Raw genomic sequence first — 18,447 nt, forward strand, 5'->3', positions numbered from 1 at the left:
CCAGCCTGTACCATATATTTCTACTCATCCATAGGAACATTTTTAACATTGGTGTTCCTTTCAGTTGTTAAAAGATAGCCAAACCTAAATATTTACCACATATTGAAACCAAAGCTTATTAGACCAAACTAAATCCTTTTAACAAAATAGATAAATGTTTAACTTAGCAGCAAATCTTGATTGTTAAATATAGTTGAAACTTAATACGTTAATGAAAGGACTTTTCTTCTTTATGTTTCAACTTTGTAGCAGCGTCCCTGCTTGAAATTTGATAAACCAACCCTAAACTGTAACTTTTATATCACAAGTGGTATTATGAATGTCCAGAATCATAAAATAATGAGAATGCCATGTGAACCAGCAGTTAACTTAGGTTTGAAAGGAAAGAATATTCTAATCATGTATTCATTTTGAATTGTTTCTCATTTTTAAAAGTAAGATATTCATATTGCAGAAAAAAGGAACAACATCCCCTCTTCCCATGCCACTGAAAAAGAGGAAACAGCAGCTGTTGGCTTTTGATATATTTCCTCATAGACTTCTTTCCTGTGTGCTTTAAAACAACAACAATATATTATCATATTTTCATATATTTTTGTATTCCGCCTTTTTTCTCCCTAACATTATAGTGCGAAAACTTCTTGGCTGGGTGTGGTGGCTCATGCCTGTAGTCCCAGCACTTTGGGAGACCATGGTGGGAGGGGTGCTTCAGCCTAGGAGTTCAAGACCAGACTGGGCAACATGGCCAGACCCCATCTCTACAATAAATGTAAAACAATTAGCCAGGCATGGTGGCATATGCCTGTAGTCCCAGATACTCATGAAGCTCAGACAGAAGGATTGCTTGAGCCTGGGAGTTGGAGGCTACGGTGAGCCATGATCATGCCACTACACTCAGCCTGGGCAACAGAGTGTGACCTTGTCTCAAAAAGCAAAGAGAGAGAGAGAAAACAAAACGTAACCTTTCATAATTATGTTTTTATACCATTTTAATGGTTAGGTAATATGTATAATTCTTAATCCAGGAACTAGGCTATGCAAGATACCTGTACTTGCTTTCATCCAAAATCTAGAAAACTGCTCTGTCAGGTTAGGGAGAGGGATGTTCAGTTTCTCAGTTGTAGCTTGCTTCTCCCGGGGCCTTGCAAAGATTCCATGGTGTGTGTGTGTGTGTGCGCGTGTGTGCGCGCGCGCACACTTTCATAGCACTATGGAGGCCTCCAATTATGCTTTCACCACTAAAATTCCCATTATCCAAGCCTCCGTGATCCTTCTGAGTTTGATCGCTCCATGTCTTTGGTGCCCTCCTGGGCATGAGAATCCTGTCAGATCTGTGACCTTTGGAACATGGGGCTCTGCCTGCATAGTCCTAGCATGTAGCCCTTTTCTCCTAAAGTGCCACCACTGCCTTAGGGCTTCCCTGTTCTTGACATAGATCTCTTTAATGCTGCCATCACCTGCAGCTCTCAAAGCCACCCATAGGAACACTTGGTCTGATCCCCTCTAGGAGCACAGATCCCCTCTAGGACTGCCAGAAGATGTCAGATGTCAGAAGTCAGGTTGTCTGTGAGCCATAGCATCCTCTGTCTGACTCTCTGAAACACCATCACTCAAGGCAAGAGAGGGATAGAGCATGCTTGGCCTTTGGAAAGAAAAGGAATTATAGGAAGGTAACAAAACAAAAATCAGTAACTTTATATGTTATTCAGTCTCAGTTGCATAGTATAGTATGGTTTTGTGTAATATACTTGGGTATACTATGATTTTCTAACCATTCCTTTTTCTCTGACAACTGTTTTTTCATGTTTTCAGTGTTGTAAATAACACTACAATGAACAATTTTTCATGTATAAACATTTTTCTTTATGATTTTCTTATGGTAAAATCTCAGAAGTAGCATTATAGGTTATAAAGGTTTTTTTTTAATTACTTTTTAGACACATAGCCAAAATGCTCTCTAACCCTGAAATTGAAATTGAAAACTGACCAGAACATTCCAGGGGGTACAGCTGTATAGTGAGGAAGGCAGCCTTTTAAAATCATTTTCTTAAGTTTTTAAAAATAGTGAATACTTGGGCCAGACTCAGTGGCTCACGCCTGTAATCCCAGCACTTTGGGATGCCGAGGTGGGTGGATCATGAGGTCAAGAGATCGAGACCATCCTGGCCAACATGGTGAAACCCCATCTCTACTAAAAATACAAAAATTAATTGGGTGTGGTGGCGCATGCCTGTAGTCCCAGCTACTCACTTGAACCCGGGAGGCGGAGATTGCAGTGAGCCGAGATTGTGCCACTGCACTCTAGCCTAGGGACAGAGTAAGACTCTGTCTCAAAAAAAAAAAAAAAAAAAAAAAAAGAATATTCAAGCAATTCTAATATTACTTTAAATAAATTTTACCAATTTAGCTGAATACACTGGGCACTCTGAAGTACTTGAGACTATGCTCTCAGTGGATGAATCAGTGGCTGCTGTTGTGTTCAGACCGAACAATAGTTCTGTGGGTGACCACTCCTGTAGTTTTACCTGCTTGGGATGTGGCCCCCAGCTGTGCAGGTGTCTGAATTTTCTCATTACAACTAGAAACTCCTTGGTAGTTAAGCATTTGTTTAGTATTTATTTCAATTGTTTCATGATCACCTACTTTGTAAGTTTACATGTCTCAGAGATGTACATAAATAAATACAAGTCATAGATCAAAATTAAATGGTACATTGTTAACATCCACCAGCTTTAATCCAGCTATCATGGGAAAGAATAAGAATCAATTGGTCTGTTACAAGTCCTTATGGGCTGAGTTATCTTCTCCCACCCTGACTTCTGCCCCAATTTATAGGTTGAAGTACTAACCCCTAATACATCAAATGTGACCTTGTTTGGAAATAAGGTCATTGTAGATGTAATTAGTTACAATGAGGTCATACTGGAATAGAGTGGCCCCTAATCTAATATAACTAGAGTCTTTATAAAAAGGGGAAATTGGACAGAGATACCCACAGAGCAAGAATGCCACGTGAGGATGAAGGCAGAGATTGGAGTGATGCAACAGGAGCCCAGAATGCTAAAGATCGCCAGCAAAACACCAGAAGCTAGGAGAGAAGCATGGAGGACATTCTCCCCCATAACTCTCAGGAGTAACCCAACCCTGCCAACATCTTGAACTTGGACTTCTAGCCTCCAAAACAGTGACAATACATTCCTGTAGTTTCAGCCATGTCGTTGGTGATACTTTAAGGCAACCCTAGCAAACTAAAACACTAGTTCATGAATGTTTTCTGATAATCTGTCTGATAGCTACAGACAACTTTTTTTTAACCTTTTAGATTGCTTGCTTCTTCTCTTTGCCATCTAGAATATATTATCATTACATCAATGCCAAAATCTGTTATGTGTACTTCCTCATTTGTGTAAGTTTTTGTTTGTTTGTTTCTGAGATGGAGTCTCCTTCTGTCATCCAGGACAACATGCAGTGGTGCAGTCTCGGCTCACTGCAACCTCTACTTCTCAGGTTCAGGCAATTCTCCTGCCTCAGCCTGCTGAGTAGCTGTGATTACAGGCATCTGCCACCACAACCGGCTAATTTTTGTATTTTTAGTAGAGACGGGATTTTGCCATGTGGGCCAGGCTGGTCTCAAACTCCTGACAGGTGATATGCCCACCTAGGCCTCCCAAAGTGCTGGGATTACAGGCGTGAACCATCATGCCCGGCCCATTTGTGTAAGTTCTATAACTAGCCTTAAAAGATGTTTTAAGCATTTTTTTAATGCTCTTGTACTTTCTCTTAATCAAAGCCTTTTTCATTTTATCGATAAATGTTTCTAGTATTCTTCATGATTTTTCTGAAGGCTTGTGTAATCTTTATGCTCAAGTCAGTTATGGTACTTGATGACATCTGGTTGTTGGCATGTTCACCTTATTGTCTCTCATATTCTCCAAGGTTATTTCAACTTCACAATTTGTTTTCTAATTATCAAACCATATTCTCAATTTAAAATAAATTTAAAATTTATTTTTAAAGTGTGTAATCAAAAGTAGAAATAAACATGATTTTTGTCCAGTCTTTCCAAGCTAGTTTCAAAAAAAGCTAGCTTTGTGAGCTTCCTAGGACCAACCTTGAAATTACTAATTCCAGCAGACAAGGACTGATCCAGTGGGCTAGGTCCTAGATACAGTCTGTTCTTGTGACAAAAATGTATCTGACTCACATTGAAACAACTCTCACACTAATACTGCCTTGCTTTTCTCAATTTTATATCAGCTAGGGGTAGGTTCAGTTATACATACAGAAAAATTGTGGTTTAAATAACATATTTCTCTCATGTAGAAGAGCCTAGAAGATGGTTGTGTGGGACTAGCATATGGGACTTTGCATAATCTTTGGAGACTCGTGGTCCTTCCAACTTTTCATTCTCCAATCACTAGGGAGATTTTAAGGAGACTTTCTGGAAGTTCCTAGTGATAGCTCTGTTTATATCTTATTGGCTAGAACTTAGTCACGTGGTTATATCTAGCTACAAAGGAAACTGGGAAATGTAGTCTTTTAGGTAAACAGCAATGTGCCCAGCTTAAAATCAGAGTTGTGTATATGTGTGTGTGCATGTTTGTGTGTGTGCTAGGAATGGGAGACTAGTTATTTAGAGATGAGTTGATGATACAAAAATGATAACTTTTCTGGTTGTTCATAACATAGAAAGGCTTTCTTTTGTTGGTTTATTTTTGTTTTTTTTTTCTGTGGTCCAGGCTAGCGTGCAGTGGCATGGTGTGATCTCGACTGACTGCGATTTCCACTTCCTGGCTTCAAGCAATTCTCCCACCTTAGCCTCCCAATTTGCTGGGACCAAAGGCACATACCACCACACCTGGCTAATTTTTTTTTTGTTTTTTTTTTTTTAGTAGAAAGGGAGTTTCTCCAGGTTGCCCAGGCTGGTCTCGAGCTCCTGGGCTCCAGCAATCCACCCAACTTGGCTTCCCAAAGCCCTGGGATTACGGGCCTGAACCACTGTGCCAAGCCAGAAAGTTATTTTTTATCCAGAGTGTGTGTGTGTGTGTGTGTGTGTGTGTGTGTGTGTGTGTGTGTGTGTGAATGAAAAATATACAAGTTAGTAAACATGGAAAAGTAGGGGTTTTATGTATAGCCTTATCTCAACACACACACAGACACACAGACACAGACACAGCCACACACTAACAGACATTCCAAAAGAACCCTTTGGAGGAAAATAAAAACTTTCTCTAAAACCAAATCAAATTGATATTCCATAAAGAGATAATACTTGTATCCCATGACTATCTCTAACACTCCATTGCACTGGAGGTCCTTTGTAACACCAGTATCTCAGTGTGAGAAGCAAGGCTCTAAAGTCACATGGAAACATTACCCTAGTCTTACTATGCATGTGTGATGTTTTGACTAAGATTCTCTGCAGATGTTAGCATACTAAGGACAGTCTGTATTTTGGTACAGAGCATTTTGACACAAATAAAAAAGCAAAAGCAAGCAAACCTTTCAGAGATAACTACTGTGAATGTTCTCCCAAACTTCATAAATGGGAGGCATGTATATTCATAGAGATATCATCTAGGTATCAGGGAAAAAAGACATTCCCAGTCAATTTGTACATCAAAGGTTACATTGTAATGGTTTCATTTTAAAACAAAAAATGTCCTCCTAAAAGATTGAATCTCTTTACATTACCAGAGGTAGTGATCAGCATAAGTACTATAATCTTGGGCAAAAAAAGTGAGGTAATTATTATTTGCAGTTATTTGTTGCCATGATAATGTGCTGGCATAGATTTATTGAACATATTTCTTTTTCTGAGTTTTATTTAGATATAATTCACATACTATACGATTCACTCAGTTTACAGATTAATGATTTTTAATATGTTCATTATCACAATACTTCTTTTTTATAGTTTTACAGAGATACTTGGCATTAATACTATTTTCAAGTTTGTAAGTATCTTTAGGATTTCTGGTTTTAGAAAATTCTTTCCAATTCAGAGTTTATGGAATGATTCTCCTAAATTTTCTTTTAATACCCTGATAAACCATCAGATTTTTAGAATTTTTTAAAACAAATAATGTACAAAGCAGATAGCTTTACTGCATCTCTTCAACCTCATGAGATGGGGCTATGAAGAAGAATGAATGAGCACCAACGTGCGAGTTGACAGTTTTTCTTATTACTCGGTAATAAGAGATGGTACTTGGTATGCGACAAGCTCAGATGTCGTCTGTAAAATGTTATGCTTCATCTTATCACATCCTTTGTTCATCTGGATATGAAACATCAGAATATATAGATACTATCTCCCTTCACATTGTCACCATTTCTCTTTACTAGGGAGTTGCTTCTTTCTGTTTCTAAAATGAAAGTCTATGCATATATATTTATGGAAATGGCAGCTTTTCATAGGATTTCTAGAATTTTTACATAAGTGTAGAAGAAAAAGTTCAATTTAAACTGTACTTTGAAACTTTGTAGATATATCATTTATGTAACTTTCATCCTGGGAATACCTCTGATATGTAAGTTTTCTAATTGATGTGTCTTTATTTTTTGAATGGGGAGAATTACCTTGGTCATTAAATGTAATATTTACACTTGAAAGGCATTGTCGCCTCTTTATACTACACCATTATATTGATGGATGTAGCCCTGTGAGGGGATTTTCCTAAACTCTTGCTCTGCAGATTCTTTTCATCCTTGGGAAACCTATTTTCATATTCATTTTAGTTTTTCTTTTATCCCACCTGCTTCTTTTTTCTTATAAGAAGAAAATTTCAAAGATTTCTAGGTATAACTTTTACTACTAGCAAAGTGACATGTTTTTTCCTTTTGCACTTGTCAAGAAACCTTATAAATGACAAAGATTGGGATTAGATCTAATTCCATTGACCCATTTTGGACAGTATATATATTTCTTGTATATACTGAATTAATCCTTTTGCATTACCATAAAGGAGTACTTGAGACTGGGTAATTTTATAAAGACAAGAGGTTTAATTGGTTCATAGTTCTTGGCTGTACAGAAAGCATAATGCCAATATCTGCTTCTGGTGAGGGCCTTAAGAAGCTTAAAACATAGTTAATATTGTGTAGTGCATTCTAAGATTGAATCAGTAGCAGAGAAAGAACAGAAAAGAAAGATTGATGAAAAAAGAATAAATACACAATCCTCGTGGTTCTTACATTAGAAAATTCTGTAGACCTCGTGCCCTCGGGCGTAGAGGGGTATCACTGTGCTGTTCCATCCACCAGTGACCCCCACACGCCCTGGAGTCTCACACGCAGTTGGCTTCTTCATGTATGTGACCAGTTTCCAGACCCCTGAAGGTGTTTGCAGCTTTGACCTATGATTGACCTTCCTCACACTATCTTATTTTCTAGTTTTTAAAATGAATTTAGAGGTTTTAGATGTCTACAAAGGTAAAGAATGAAAGGGGAGAAAATAACATAGTTTTATCATCAAGAAATCTAGCAGAAGTATGTTTGGAGACTCGGTGAACCTGCGCATTAAAGTCTGGCTTTGAAGTCACCAAGAATTCATTTGGACTCAGAAAGCCCTGGGTTTGAATTTGTGCTTCTCCATGTACTGGCAGTGAGGCTTTGAATAAATTCTTTAGGCTAGCACAGGTAGGCCTCGTTGGTGGTACTTAACTTGTTACTAGTTTCTTTCCTTTGTTGATTGAAAGTTGAATATAGTTCTGTATTCGTGATGACCTCTACTAATCAGACTAAAGGATACCAATTTAAGAATCCAGGTTGGCTGGGTAGGTAACTCCTGAATACAGAGGAGAGGACAGAAGTCTGGTTGCTGTTATTCCGGAGAGGTCTTTTGAGGGGGCATGGTGCTCTGATTCCCTTTGTGCCGAACTGAGTTGGTCATCATTTGTGTTTCTTCGGCAGGAGAATGCCAAGGAAGATGCTGGGATCTCCTTGAAAGTCAGGGCCTTGGCTTTCTGTCTTTCCCCACTTTTGAACATAATTGTGCCCACCTTGCAAGAATGAGAATTTGTGAAGTTTTCGTGTGGGGAGCAGATTTGTCTTGTGTCACATGAATGCCTTTCTTTGCCCTACGCATACCTTCTTTCCCATGCTGATTCCTCCCCTCCTTCTCCCCTCTTCTACATTGGGAAATAGAGTCTCCACCCCCTTCATGCCACCATATGATGTGGGTTTATGTTGCTACAGGCAAAGAGGGCAGTAGAAAGATCTGTTCCTTCCACAGCTGCTGCTGCCGTCTCTTTCCTCATCACTCCAGACACTGTTTTAGCAAAGGAGGCTTGGCTACAAATGGCAAAATCCTGAGCAAGCCAGTGTTGAAATAAACCCAGAGCTTCTGGGCCCCTCTATTGCCTCTGGAAATGGACAAGCTGGGGCATAGTATTAAGGCAACAAAAGACAATTGCAAAGACTAAAATCCCCCCATGAGAAGGAGGAGGCTTTAGGGGCTAAGGATAGGAAAGCACCTTGCCATTAACATGCGGGTGCACATGCTGCTGGGTGGTTCAGCTGTATAGCCCTACATATAGGTCAGAGAGTGTATGTGAGAGGGCAGATATAAGGGAACCAGAGAGAGTAAAGCCAAGCAGGTTAAGTCTGTGCTGAGAGATAAGACCACACAATTTCATCTCAGCTTAGTAGTAGTACTAATAAGTCAACTACTAGCAAGAACAACAATTTGTATTTCATTGCTGTGACAACATGCCCCCACTGTTGTTCAAGTGTATGCACTACTGTTCCATTACTCTTTTATCACTTCATTTAGTAAAATCATCAGGAGGTCATTGCAGAGGGACTTTGGGAACTCCAGTGCCTGGATGTTATCATCCCATTACTGACTATGGGGAAGAATGGGCATTCCAGAAACCATCACGACCATACCTTTGGAGGTGCTCCAGAACACCACTGTTGCCACAATAATTGTTCCCATGATCTGATTAGGATTTTTGTTTTTAGGTCGGGACTGAATAAGGTTGAACTCCCATTTCAGGATTCATATATCTTCAACCACGTTAGTTACACATCCTTAATTTTAAACTGTACTTTTAAAACCTCCCCTCCAATTTTTGACATTTCACAAATTGAAATATTTCTTTCTATCATTAAGTACATAATATAGGTTTCTTTTTTCCCAGGTGAATCAATGCTGCATTGTACTATTAATCATTACTTAGAATTGAGAAAGTAAGATATTTTTATTTATATTCCTATTGAGCTACACTGATTGTTGAAGATTTAATATCCTAACCCCACTCACATCTTTTTCCAATTTACTTTTAATTTCTTCCCATTATGTAATATCTACTTATGAAGATCTGAAAATCTAGAACTGAATAATCAAAAATAATTCTTATTCAACCAGGGACTTTTCTTAGATGACATATCCATAAAGAAGAATTTAAAGTATTATTTTAAATCTTTTAAACTTATTTTAGATCTTTTAAAATTGTTTTATAAATACATTGTGATATTTGTATTACCGAGCTCTTTGAATTATTCTTACTTTTCTATTAATTTACACAGCAGATTCATTTTTTAGAAAAAATAAAAATAGTGTATATCAAAAAAATATAAATTTTCATGATAAATTTATGGTTTTACGAATGATCCAGTCATTTATGATACTGGTTTTCTCTCTCATGCTCATGTAATTTATAAAGCAATGTTTGACTTTTGTCACAGATATTTTGCCATATCTTTAATTTACTGGTTTGTGGCAGCATTAGACAATAAAATACATAAGCCCTGTGGTACAAGCTTCCTTCGTGAAAGGAAGACATTGTTGGTAGTGGTGAAGCTTCACCATCACAAAGGTTAAGTCTGTCAGTCCTTGTCTCTAATGTATCATTTAAATGTATACATTATGTAAGCAGTTGGTGTCAAAATCCTGCAAGCCCTAAAGAAAAAAAAAAAAGCTTGAGTAGTTCCTCTTTTAAGGATTGACGGCTTGCATACCATTAAAACAATAAAATAATGGACAATAGTAAAACACTAGCCTGGACCACTTAGCTGTGTGTCACTGTTTCCTTTTCTCTGAAGAACTCTCTCACCTTGGAACACTAACGTTGGCAAACTTTACAAAAAGCTTAAAAATGCTTTAAAAATATTTTAAAATAAAACATCTGTAGTTTTTACCCCACCCTGGGTCCAGTGATCTTGCTGGTTGAATTTCATGTTAAAATTGAATTATAAGTTAGCAATTAAGTATATTTTTGAGGATCAAATTATCTGTCTACAAACTTAACAATGGTGTAACTGTTGATTTCTGGTGAAGTGTGGAAAGGTGGATGCTTCCTCTCTCTCTTGTCATACTTGCTCATGTCTTTCATTTTCACCTCAAAGTATGGGATCATATGGCTTTTGAAGATCTTTCCCCCATATAGTCTTTTTGTAGTTTCTTTTAACTGAGTCCAGTCTTACTTGCCCTCCGTAGAATTTGTGATTCCTTAGTCACACGTGGAATTGTAGTACTGTGTACTTGCTCCAATAATAAAAAAACACCTCCAACTTTTGAATCAAAGTTGGAATATTTACAGCTTCTATAAATGAGACCCTTCCATCACCTACCTTCCTCCTTGAAAAGATGTAATGCACATTTTATATTAGCCATTTTAATAAAACTCACAAGTTTATGCTAGCAAGGAAGGCTTGCTGTGGGATTTAGGGATCTTAGTTTTTACTGTTGAACTTAGCAAGAGAATTGCCTGGGGATATATTTACCATCTTTGGAAGACAGAATACGTACAGGAAGAAGAAAGCCAGGCTGGAGTAGGTAAGATTAAAGCAGACTTCTAAGCAAATAAAGTTTATAAAATGATAACTGAAGAACCTTTGAGAACCCAGCAGAGTTCTTAATGGAATGGTGGAGAATTCAGAGTCAGAAGCTGGGACCATTTTCCCACCTTACTAATTGTGTTCTTGAGTATATCACTGAAGTTCAGTTTTCTTATATTTTTAAAGCATGACCAATAATACCTACCTCATAGGATTGTCCTTGGATTTAAAAAGATTTTAGCATTTTGCAAAATTTATAATAATATTTTATTAGTAGTTTTTAGCTTACAAAACATTAGAGATTTTTCAATTGATATAAGATCTATTATGGAACATACCAAAGCATATTATAGTCCTCTACTATGTTAATTTTCTCACAATATTACACATTGGATGGTTCAGAAATATTTTTATACATAAAACTTGTACTGAGTGAAATGGACTTGTTTACAATTTGAGGTATTTCAGGGCTAAGTATGTTTAAAGTGGTTGTGTTTTTTTTGTGTGTTTTAATAGATCGCAGTAAGTCTGCTTAATACTCACAGGAGGAACGCTGTTGGACCATAGCCCAAGGATTTTCTAAATACTCAGATGTTTCCTTTCTCTGGTAAATTATCCATCATGTTCTGTCTCATTTCGGTGTGGCTTATTCCCTGCAGTTGGTAATAAAAAAGTCCTGGGTCATTTAAACAAGTAATTAAGAGCACCATTTTACTATTTCTTGCCTTTGAAGAGTGTTAATTTTATTTGTTGTGGGTTAATGATGCATTTATTGTCTATGTGTACAGCTTCTAGTAGTTCAAAGGTGAATCATTCTAAAAGTAAAAAGAATTTTTCTTTGGTAATATTTAATTGGGCTACTGCTCTTTAACAAAAGACATACGCTTCTCCCATTTAAAAAAAAAATCCTTTTTATAAATGAAATGCAAAACTAAACGTAACTCTGAACCAAGAAAATATCAACTTAAAAAGTCTGATTATTTGCTTGGGAAAATGCCAATATAGCTAAGTTGAATTATCATTTTATGAGACATTTATTTGAATAATGAATGTGGCGTTATTTAACAGGGAGAGTATCATATACAACTGTATATAACTTGTATAATGAGATACAGTTTTGTACCTTCTTAGTATACTTTTGCAAGTGGCTTTCACAAAAATTCATTCTTTCATTCCTTTAGTATTTTAGTACCTACTATATGCCAGGAACTGTACTAGATGCTAGGATATGTCACAGTAGAGTCAAGCAAACAATCAGTGCTATTTTGATAAGTCTCCAGTACACCACTACACAATAAACAAATTTAAAAAGTAAAATGTGATATGTTAAGTGGTGATACATGTTGCCCCAAAATATAGTATTAAATCATAAGCATCACTGTGTGTGCATGCACGTGCGTGTGCATGCATGAGTACTGCTTTAGAAAGTACTACATGATCAGTAGAGGCCTCACTGAGAAGTTGATGTTTGAGCAACTGTGTGAAAATTGTAAAGGAGATAGTTATACAACTTCTGGGGGAAGAACATTCCAGGCAGAGTGAGTAGCAGATGCAAATGTCCTAAGCAGGAGTATTTTGGCACATTGCAGAATCATCAAGGAGGCCAGTCTGGCTGGTGCAGACTAAGCAAGAGTGTAGTGTAATTGGTAATAGGGTGATTAATAGGGCCTTCTCATGTAGGCCTCTGTAGGCCACTAGGACTTATGTTGTCACTTGGACAATTGGAAACTTTTGAGGAAATGAATGGCATCTGACTCATATGTCTCAAGATTACTCTGGCTGCTATGTGATACTAGGGGCCAGGGGCCAAGGTATGGAATTCTGTTAGGATACTATTGCAGTAATTCACTTGGTGATTGCTTGAACATTGTGGTAGTGATTGAGGTGGTGAGAGGTGACCAGTTCTGGAGGTATTTTGATGGTAGTTGATTGGATCTGCTGATGTGAAGTGTGAGAGAGAAAAAGATGACTCTTCTGGGTGTGGTGGCTCACACCTGCAATCCCTGCACTTTGGGAGGCCAAGGAGGCGGATTACCTGAGTTCGAGAGATCAAGACCAGCCTGACCAACATGGAAAAACCCCATTTCTACTAAAAATACAAAATTAGCCAGGTGTGGTGGTGTGTCCCTGTAATCCCAGCTACTCGGAGGCTGAGGCTGGAGAATCACTTGAACACAGGAGGTAGAGGTTGTGGTGAGCCGAGGTTGTACCATTGCGCTTCAACCTGGGCAACAAGAGCGAAACTCCATCTCAAAACAAACAAACAAAGATGACTCCAGGGATTGTGTTTGAGAAGCTGCAAGAATGTGATTGTCATTAACCCAGATGGGGAAGATTGCTGCAGGTTTTGGGGGAGAACTATGTTTTCTTGGCTATGTTGAGGTGCCTATTAGACGTTTAAGTGGATATGATGAGTAGATGGTTGGATTTCAGAATCTGGGCAGAAGTTTGGTTTGGAGATACTAATTTGAGAGTCATAAGAATAGAGCTGAATGAGGTTACCAAGAGAATGGAGAAAAGATCCAAGAGCAGTTCAACCCAATGGGAAGATAAGGAGGAATTGGCAAAAGAGATTGAAAAGTACAGCCTAAGGATTAGAAGGAAAACAAAAAGCGTATCCTGTCTGGAAAGCAAACAACATATTTCAAGGAGAGTGGGATCAAACATGTCTGATGCTGCAGGTTATAAAGTTAGATAAGGCAAGAACTAAGAATCATCCATTAGATTTAGACTGTGAAGGCTACTGGTGACAATGGTAAGCAGCTTTGCTGTGGGTGACCATGTGCAGGGATTGGGATCATGAGAGTATGGGAGAAGAGAAACTGGAGACGGGGAGCACAGAAAATTCTGTCTGTGGTTTTGCTGCAAAGAAGAGAAATTAATGGTCACTGGCAGGGGAGATGGGATCGAAGTCTTCTTTCTTACAAAGAAATTATGTTAAAGAAGTAATAGCATGCACATATGCTAATAGACATGAACCAGAAGAACTAAAAGGAGGAAATTGAAGTGGAGCATCATTTCTGAGCAGGCATGAGAATGTGGGGAGCTGACATAGGAGGCGAAGATTGATATTAGTTAGAAGCGTCTTTGGGTCATCTGTAGAAACTTGAGGGAACGGAATATACAGGCCCAGCAAGTGCAGATGAGCAATTGTGCTGGCTGGTGGAGACTTATGAACACTCTTAAAATCACCTTTGTTTTCTCTGTTAAAGGAGATTGTATAAATAGTTTTGTAGGTCCATGTGACAATGAATAGAGCAGGGAAATGCAGTGTGATGCCTGGGAGATTTCTGGGCAGTCCTCTAGGTTCACGTGCATTTGTTGGCCTTAAAATGAGACCCATAATCTTGGATGAGTTTCATCTAGCTATTTTCAGCTGCATGGATGCAGGTGTGGAGTAGATGAAACCCTGGATGTAAGCACAGGTGTGGTTTTGCTTGGGAAAGTATGATGAAATGAGCACCAGGAAGCCAGAGGAATTGATATATGCAAGTGGAGTGATTAAAAGACACACTGGAATGAAGTAATTTAAATTCTAGCATATGTCTGTGTAAGTGGTTTAGGAAGAAGTATCTTAAAATTTAGTTAATTTTAAAAATAATTCTAGTTATGATGAAATAATTATATTTGTTCATAGGCCTTAAGAAGCAGGAATAGTATTTTTTAAGCCCTGTGATTTTTTTTTCCTCATTATTTCCTCCACTCCCACCCTTGGAAAGTCTTTATTTTCTGTTTGCTCATTTTTTATTTATTTACCATTGTTATTAAATGTTTACGATGTCAGATATTATCATCTAATTGTTCACTTAACACATTCTATGAGATTTATAATTACTATGATGAGATAAATAAGGAGTCAAATAATTTAAGTTTCCATACCACATGGCTACTTGTAGCCATGGGAACTTGGACAATCCCCATAATCTTTCAGGGTCTGTAAAAAGAGGTAAGATTTCTGAAGTCTAAATCCATTCATAAAAACACTGCATGTTTTAACCATGTGTATGTGGATCTCTTCTTACTAGATTGTGGGTTCTTTAAGGGCAAAATTGTGTTTTGTTCATAACTATAGAGTATATATTCAATATTTATTAAATAACTAGTTTTAAACAGTTTTAAGAGGTTGACATCACGTTTGTTTTCCATTTCATGTATTGTTTTTCCAGTACACAATAGTTATAAATGGTGGTGTCCATCCCCTATTTTTTTTCTTTTTTTTTACACAATGTTTTAAATTGACACATAATAATCATACTTATTCATAGAGTGCATAGTGATGTTTTGATACATATAATGTGTAGTGATCAGATCAGGTAATTATATCCATCATCTCAACCTTTTTTTTTGTATTAGGAACATTCAATATGCTCCTTTCAGCTATTTGTGATTATATGTATGTATTTTATATATATCTATATGTGTGTGTGTGTGTGTATATATATATATATATATATATGTGTGTGTGTGTGTGTGTGTGTGTGTGTGTGTATATATATATGGAGAGAGAGAGAGAGAGAGAGAGAGAGAAAGAGAGAGTGAGAGACAGGGTCTCACTCTGTTGCCCAGACTGGAGTGCAGTGGCATGACCACAGCTCACTGCAACCTCCACCTTTCAGGCTCAAGTGATCCTCCCATCTCATCCTCCCAAGTAGCTGGTACCACAGGCATATGCCACCATGTCTGGCTAATTTTTTGTATTTTTGGTAGAGATTGGGTTTTACCATGTTGCTCAGGCTGGTCTCAAACTCCTGAGCTCAAGTAATCACCCACTTTGTCCTCCCAAAGTGCTGGGATTATAGGAGTGAGCCACTAAGCCTGGCCTGGAAACATATTATTGTCAACTGTAGCCATCCCACAGTGCTATGGAACACTAGAATTTACTCCTCTCTTTTAGCTGTCATTTTGTATCCTTTAAGAAATCTCTCCCAATTGCCCCTTCCCTCTACCCTTCTCAGCCTCTAGTATCCGCTGCTCTACTTTTTGCTTCTATGAGAGATCAACTTATTTTTTGGCGTCCACACACGAGTAACACAATGTTTAACTTTCTGTTCCTTTGTCATAACTTGGTACTGATCATGTAGTTGTTTAGAGTAAATACATCAACTTTATATGCTGGTGGCTTTCAAGTAGAAAACAGACTAAGATCTTTGGGATTCATATATGCAACAAATTTCCCTACCGTATTTCTAGGGTTCAAAATGTTTGGGGGTTTATTATTCTTTAGAAATTTTCCTCCATAATTCGTAATGGCACAGATCCTAATTTGGATGCTGCCGATGTGTTTGTATGGGTTTGTATTTGTCGCTTTCTAGAAAAAAAGGACTGACTGCTCACCTCTGCAGATCAGCAGATGCCTCCCTCAAGCCTGAGAGACACCCAGACTTGGAACTTTGCATGTCCTTGGGTTCTTGTAATGAACCCAAACAATGTGAAGCTTCTTAAATATTTGGTAGTAGAGATAAAAAGAGAGGCATTGTATCTCACAGACCTCATAGGCGAAACTTAGAAATCCACTCTTAGAGAATTGCCTTCCCCACTGTCTCTGTTAAGTCCTGTTGCCTTGTGTTTTCCTCTGGTCTTGCACCTGGGGGTCTTGTCTTCTCTAGTTCCTCTGTGTATCAGTCCTAACTTTTTTTTCTTTTAGAGTATTTTCAAATGCCCTCTTTTTTTTATTTTTTTTTTTAATGATGTAGAGTTAGCTTTATGCTGGGGCTCTTTTTGCCATATATAAGCTTATCTAAAACATTCTCCTTCATTCAGTAGGACCCACCATCCTTAAAAGATCTATTTGTTTTCATCCTTTGTGGCTTTACCTTTGCCTTTGGGGAAGAAGCTTGTTCTGTTTCCTGACTACCCTCAAGGTAGTGCTGGCACCATCTCTAGATGATTATGTATTGTTAAACAAACATAAAGATGAAATCGTGAATGAAGATCACATGGGCGTGTTTGCCTTTGTGTATAAAGGCATTCATAAAGTACAAGTTCTCATGATTTAGATATAAAAGATATTTAAGTAGTTGCTCTGTGTCGTGCACACATCTCACATTCTCTGCATCTCTTCATTTGTCAGATGGAGCCTACAAATCTCATTTGATCTTCCTGAGTCTATGAGTTAATACTTTGAACATACTTTATCATTCTGTTGAAAATCATATAGTAATAACTGATTGATTTCCTTAGCTCACCATTTTATTTTCACCTTCTAGTACACAGCACATTTTAACTGCTATAGTAAGGTAGATCTGAAGTCATCAAAAATGACCAATCCCAGAGAGAAATCAACAGAGAAAATTGTCTTAAGTGGAAACATTCTTTCAATGATAGTTTCATTTCTGTTTGCCAAGTTTGGTTTTTTTTTTTTTTTGCATTTTTAACCTAATAAAGTAATATAATAGCTAACTCTCTTAGCGTTTGATTATAACATGGTTTCTTATCAGTGAGGCTGAAATAGAAAACAAATTGAATTTAAAAACACTAAAGTATCACAAAAATATTCATATTCAAGAGAAAGCCTTTCCTCTACTATGTTAAGATATTAAGATGTAAATTAAGGAAATAGTCTTAAGAGTTGTTTATAAAACTGTCAAATTTAATCCATTAATTCTATTAAAAGAGACGCACAGTTGTAAGCAAGTATTATCCTTTAACTGTGTGTTTATCCACTGTAAAATTCCTTTTATCATTTCATTTGCCCCATAAGATATATGTGTTAAAATCTATTTTTAATGTTTTACAGCATTATTTATAGGGTGAAATTATGCATTTAACTCTATGAAAGTGTTTGGAAACCATCTGTTAGAACTTACTGGAAAATAAAACTTCATTAATTTTTTTTCCTATTTTTGGAACTTAAACATTTAATATTATCCTTCCTAGTCCACACTCAGAGATGAAACACATTATTGAAAAATGAGTTCTATTGTGTTCCCACAGGGGGAATCAAACTTCACTGTTTTGTAGTCTGGCATATTCCAGAATTGTTGTATTATAAAAATAAACATTTCTGATTTATTAAGGCAGGAAAGAAATTTATCTAGTTGATGGTAGTTTAATATTTTAAACTTCAGAATATGTTGGAAGAATATACTTGATAGACTTACCCTCTGATATAGGTGTGATAAATTGATTCACTTGAAAATTCACTGAGTTGCAGAAGGTGAAAGGGGTGCATTTGAAAATAAACACAACAGTGTTTCTGATTTCAAGGAAGCTAATAGAGCTCTAAAATATGCATAATAATTCATAGCCGAGGGGATATGATGAGTTTCAAGCCGTGGGTATATTTAAGACCCTGTTTTACCACTTGCCTCCTTAGAGAGTTAATTGATTGCTTTTCATTTCTTCTTTGAAAATGGAGGTAAGATTGCCTAGAACAGTGCTAAACTTCAGAGAGAGAATTCAGTTTGTGAAAACATGTCTTAAACTGTAAAGTACCATGCAAAGAAATATAAGGCAGTGGTATGGCACATATTTTTGGCCAGATAGCTATTATGGAATAGTCCATTTCAAAATAGAAGCAACTTTTGTCCTCTCCATGAGTCTATCCTGAGAATCCTTTCCATGGCCATCTAGCTTGGGCAAGTCTCCTTTCTGAGAACTCTGGGAGCAGCTGCTTACTTGACATATACAGTAAACGCAGCTGGAATAGCCAGGAAACATATT

The 18,447-nt window shown here is 37.3% G+C and overlaps 1 protein-coding gene and 1 long non-coding RNA gene across 3 annotated transcripts in view; both read left to right on the top strand.

The window, feature by feature from the left end:
* NR3C2 (nuclear receptor subfamily 3 group C member 2) overlaps positions 1 to 18,447 on the top strand; it is a 357,173-nt gene that overhangs the window by 105,271 nt on the left and 233,455 nt on the right. The window lies entirely within an intron of this gene.
* Positions 921 to 12,807, top strand: LOC116529057. The gene is made up of 3 exons (XR_004259358.1): positions 921 to 1,158; positions 2,001 to 2,003; positions 5,034 to 12,807. It is a non-coding gene; the product is annotated as an uncharacterized LOC116529057 (long non-coding RNA).

Source organism: Sapajus apella, unplaced genomic scaffold, assembly GCF_009761245.1.
Source record: "Sapajus apella isolate SASKATOON/1434 unplaced genomic scaffold, GSC_monkey_1.0 scaffold61, whole genome shotgun sequence".
NCBI lineage: Eukaryota > Metazoa > Chordata > Mammalia > Primates > Cebidae > Sapajus > Sapajus apella.